General features: G+C 33.0%; 1 pseudogene; it reads left to right on the top strand.

Annotated features, from left to right (window-relative positions):
• The first annotated feature begins 3,094 nt into the window (after nucleotides 1-3,094).
• LOC122521583 lies at nucleotides 3,095-5,823 on the top strand (annotated as a pseudogene).
• The last annotated feature ends 235 nt before the right edge of the window (nucleotides 5,824-6,058 follow it).

Genomic DNA, 6,058 nt, shown 5'->3' on the forward strand with positions numbered 1-6,058 from the left:
TTACGTTTAACTAAATTTTAGATAATTTAAGGGGTTATACGCAGTTGCGAGGCTCGAAAAAGACGTCTTTTCATGATTTTTTATAGAAACAGTTTTTATTTCTCAAACAAAAGTGATGGTTATTCAAATAGAGCTAGCTTTTGAGAATACAATAGCGCGTCGATTATGTAAAAATATTAATCTGCACCGTTCCTGTAGATGATTTCCTGAACATCCTCTAAAAAAATCCGTTTGGCGGTAATCTCCATTTTGGCAGATAAGATTAACTAAAATTAAAAAATATAGTGGATTCTTTTAAAGGATAGATTAATGCAGGTATTAAGCAGAAGGAATACTAAAAATTTTGATTTTTGACAAAATGGCGTCTATTTGAAAGAAAGTTTTTGTTTTTGACTAAAATTTTCGCTCTAAATTGTTAAAAAAAATAGTAATAAAATTTTTTTAAAATTATTCCTTCCGTTAATACTTGAGGAATTTATCTACGAAGATTGTGTAAAAATTCGAAACCGATCGTTTAAGCCATTTCTGAAAAATCGAGATCACGGACTTTAAAAATACAGTTTTGAGAAAAACGCGTTTAAAGTTTCAGAAGTAGTTTACACATAGTTAAAATTTTTTTTCTTCAACTAAAATGGTATCATCTATTTCAGGGTAATAAGAGGAACCTTCTGCAGTATTGATAGCTTCTAATAAGTTCAGCTTGTGTTGTCGTCGAGCCATTTTTCCTTCTCGCGTGCTCCCATGCGCTCTCGCGTCGGAGATCATCACACGCTGTGCGTCCTCTTTGTCGACATAAGCATGAGCTGCGTTGCCTAATGAAAGTCCTAATGCACTCATCTAGTACAATAATGATTTTTTACCTTCATTAAATATTCCAGCTGCAATGTAAGCTGTTATTTCTACTACTTTAGACCCACATGTAACAATTTTTGGAGTTATTTTCCATAATAATTGATTATAACTCTCATTATTGTTTTGTGTATATCCACCAACACACATTTCCAACAATTTTTCGTTGCTAAGGTCTTCATAAATGGGAAATATTGCTTCAGCAACATCAGCTGATAAAGTTTGATAATCATGGGTGTAAGAAGATAACGTGTTTGTTGCTAGCGCTTGCTGCCAACTACACCATGAACCTTCTCCACCTGGGCACATTTCCTGTTGAGGTTTCTTATCAGTCGAACAATAGTGATAATACGTTCCCCAAATTGCATTGTACATATTATTAACTGAATCACAATTTCTTCTTATTGCTAAACCATAGTAAACTGTCAGCTTAACAATTAGATTAGCCGTACACTTTCATTTTAGATAATAATAACTGAATGTGACCTTGAAGTATTTAATAAACCTATAATACTCGCCTTCTACGAGAAAACACAATAGAAAAAGGAACCTCAAGTATCGTGCGAAGTGCGTGCAACTGCTACTTTGGTTCTTACTCTATCTGCTTTCTAACACTCTGACACGGCCTTACAAATTAAGGTATATCTCCGAAAATATTTATCGGATCAGCTTAAAATTTTCAGAGAATATAATTAAATATATGTACATTCCCAAAATGCAAAAAAAAAATAAATCAATTTTTTGAAAATTCTAACTGCGTTTAACCCCTTAAGAATTACTGCACTTAATTGTATCGTATTATATATATTTTAAATGTTATATTCGAATAAAATTGAAAGTTCAAATTAAATTCATTTTTTTTTTTATGTCCCATAAGCACAGACATAATGAATGTGACACTAGGTACAGGTTACGCTTACACCATCTCATAGTAGGTACCTTACGTAACATTAGTATTTCTTTAAATAAAATTATTTTATCCATTAGGATTAAACTTATAAAGCGATTTTTTACTCTAAAAGATATCAAATTATTTATTAAATAAAAAAAAATAAAATGTATTTGTAATCTAAATTAATTTTAATTACTCAAAGTATTGAGAGCATCTATACCTGGAAATAATAACTATCTATTAAATAGGGTGTATGAGTCTACAGTTACCGAAAATGAAGAAGAAAATACAGTGGATAACTCGTCTCATAGTCGGGACTCTTATCGTATAATATGCAAAAGAAAAGAAGAAAAAATGAAGAAAATTATGTGAAAAAGAGATAGATAAAAAAAAAGGCGAAAGGATATGAATAGAGATATAAAGAAAGAAAAAGGGACGAAAAAAAAGAAAGAAGAACAAAAAACAGTGAATACGCTCCTGTTTTCCGTAATAACTTCTGTACACGTGGGAGAAGCTGGAATTTCTCTTAACAGTAGCATCAGAAAATACATAGAATGCTTTTTCTTCTATACTTCTTTTTCCATCACTCTTTCGTTTACCTGTTTCGGTGTTTCTTATTTACAAGAAAGGACTTACATAACCGTATCAATAGATCTTTTTGCGCACTGGAATGCAATTTAAAGGAAAAACAGTTATCATTGTCAAGAAAAGAACAAAGCGCATCGCAAACAGAATTCGAAATCGTAACTTTCACTAAACTTTAACTTGTTTCCTTAGCTTTGTTTTTTCCTATTATTATTTTCTATTAATCCTTGGTTTATAATTAACACTAAACGTACTAAGCGGTGTCAAATGACCTTTTTTAAAATTTGCTTTAAAATTGTACATTCTTTGATATTCCTTTCGCTTATTTGACTTTTTGTAAATTTTTATATCATCAGAGTGTCCAATTTCTCGCTTTTCTTTTCTTTCGTAGCTTAATTTTTATAACGAAAAATTTTTTACCTACCTTAAGTACCACGAGGGATCATTTTATCCCATACGAAGTTTAGTATTTTTCAGTAATTTTGCAACTGGAACTTTAGTTCTAAATTCGGATATGCTTCTCAAATGACTCTTTCATTTGTCGGAACCTGATATGTGTGTTTGGTTTCGGCGTAAGCACTTGGTCGACCGAAATGGTCTAACGCATAAACAGAACGGACTCTTATCAGAGGTTCGCAAGCAACACTCCCTACAATGAGTTTTTCGTAGCTAAACGAAAAACGAATACAGTCGTACATTGAGAGTCGCAGAGCAAAGATCAGTTTTAGTTACATTCAATTGGACTTTCGTTTTACTGCAACCCTGAATATGTCTGCACGGTCAGTGAGAGCATTGGAAAGAATTCGACAAATAAGTGAAGTGAATTCAGCTGAAGAAGATTCAATACCAGAAGATGATCAAACTGAAAGTCAAAGTGATTTTCCAGAGAATGAGGAAACACTGGATGATAATGTAGTTGCCGATGAAACTGAGTATTTTTTGAATCTCCGTACATGACAGAAGAGCTGAAGATTTTTATCGGATTCTGAAAGCAATAGTGAACACAGAATTTTGAAGACACTGTCACGGCTCTTAATGGAATCGTTTTGCAGCGAATCCGAGAAGGGTCGGCAATCGAAAGACCATCATTTACTTTCAGAGAAGTATCAGGATCAACGGCAAATGCCAAAAGGTATATTATGTCTGGTAAAGCCTTATCTGCATTTTTGGTGATAACAGACAACACCATTATTGAAAAATTGAGTTTTTAAAACTGCATGGGATCTGCCTAAAAAAAAATTATATGCATACATTGAAGTATTATATGCACGTGGCAGATAATAACAGCTTTAGAAAATAAGGAGTACTATACCGCCGTCTTCATAGATTTAGAAAAAGCTTTCGATAAAGTGTGGCATCAAGGATTACTACAAATAATCAATAAACACTTTCCACACTCGTATTACAAACTCCTAAAATCTTATCTTTTCGACAGGACATTCTACGTAAAAATAAAAGACACTAATTTGAACATAAAATTAATCAAAGCTGGGGTTCCGCAGGGAAGTATCCTCGGACCAATTCTTTACACCCTCTACACGACAGACATAACAATAAACGCTAACTGTACTGTCTTAACATTTGCAGACGGCAATGTTTACCGTAAACAAAGATCCACAACAAGCAGTTCAATTATTACAAAACCAAATCAATTCCCTCAAAGAATGGTTACTTAATAAGAAGATCAAAGTAAACTCTACCAAATGTAAACACATTACGTTTACACTGAGAAAAAACAAAATACCAAAACTACAATTATATAATACAGAAATCCCACAAGTATCAACAGTCAAGTACTTAGGACTACACCTATATTTCAAACTAACATGGAAAAATTATATAAATGCCAAAATCGAACAAATTTGTTTAAAAAGAAGACAAATGGCATGGTTAACTGGCAAAAAATCGAAACTTAGCATAGAGAATAAACTAAGAATTTACAAAACAATTATAAAAACTATATGGACATATGGATTACCGCTATGGGTTATAGCAGCAAAAAGCTACATTGCTAAGCTCGAGGCTCAACAATTCATAACCCTATGCACAATCTTGGATGCTCCATGGTACGTCCGCAATGAAGATATAAGTAAAGACTTAATATTTCCACGTTACAAGAAGAAATAACTAAATCAACCTGCAGATACAAAAAAAGAATTGATACGCACATAAACCCGCTAGCCAATGAAAATTATAACCAATATATCCCTAGAAGGCTCAAAAGAATCCACCCAGGAGACCTAGTAAAAACTATAACTAAATGAAATAAACGACAATAACGACGCTTTCTCATTGGAGAAAACGTCTACGTGCTATCTTCTTCACTTATATAACAATTTACCAAATGTCTACGGACGAATTGTAAAGATGTATAAAGTTATAAAAAAAAAAAAATTTTAGTTCTAAAGAAGAATTTTTCTAGTATTTAGGAACTTTTTTGACCTTTGCTTATTAAGATTTTTTTGAAAACACTGTAGACACACATCGTTCGTTGTTTTAGTATTTAGAATCATGGCCAATCTCTCCTTGTCTATTACATTCATAAATTCCTTTTCTACATAGTTACCGTAAAATGTAACAATCTGTTTATATCCTAAATTCTACTCTTAATATTTCACTTTAAAGTCTCGCAACGCTTTTATGATCGCGCACACTCCTAACTCGTAGCAAGAATATTTCTTCTTTGTAAATATAATATTTTCATTCTGCATATAATACATAAAACTGTTCAAATTGTGCTCTACTGAAGGATATACATTGTAGGCGAAAGTATATTCTGGACGAGATACCAACGGAAGAAGGCAAGTTGGCCTAGCGGAAAACGTCTGCATTGAACTAGCAGATAAATTGATAAATGAGGGACGAACTTTGTTAATCGACAACTTTTATACCAGTTATGAATTAGCACTAAAATTTTTACAATTCAAGACGCATGTCGTTAGGACTGTGCGGTATAACAAAAAATTTATGCCGAGATTTGCAATGTCATACCCACTGAAGAGAGGTGATATAGTATCAAGAGAAGACGACAACGGTATTGTGGTGCTGAGGTGGAGGGACGTTCGCGATGTTAGGATGTTACCAACAAAACATCCACCTATCATGACATCAACCACGGATTCTACTCATCGTGGACGTCCTCCTAAACAGAAACCTTTGGCGGTAATTGCTTATAATAATGGAAAAAATAACATCGACAGGAGCGACCAGATGGTGTCATATGCCACAACGATACGGAAAAGTATCAAGTGGTATCGAATATTAGCACTACATTTGCTTTTGGGTACTAGTGTAGTAAATGCTCACGTCGTATACCAGAGAGTCAAAAATAAAAAAATTGGAATAAGAAAATTTCGAAAACTTCTTCTAGCTGAATAGTTGTCCCCGGAAAATTCTACTAGAACAAGGAACGTGTCCCATAAGCTGGAGATTCGTACGAATGAGCAGGGCAAGTCTGTAAGAAGGACGTGCGCCCTATGTAACCAGAAAAGGAGAAAAACTGCTGAACGACAAGAAGCAAAAAAAAATGTAAAAAAAACTACGACCTATTGTTTCAAGTGTCCGAATTCACCACAAATGTTTACAATTTTTCAACTCACACCATACGAGATAGTATAATGCAATATGTTATCTTATATAAATTAGTAAAAATTATAGTATAATATGTATATTTGTAGTATTTTTATGTTTTATATCCTATATTTATATTTCAATACAGATTCCATTAAATTA

Source organism: Polistes fuscatus, unplaced genomic scaffold (assembly GCF_010416935.1).
Source record: "Polistes fuscatus isolate 324 unplaced genomic scaffold, CU_Pfus_HIC Scaffold41, whole genome shotgun sequence".
In the NCBI taxonomy this organism is placed as follows: Eukaryota; Metazoa; Arthropoda; class Insecta; order Hymenoptera; family Vespidae; genus Polistes; species Polistes fuscatus.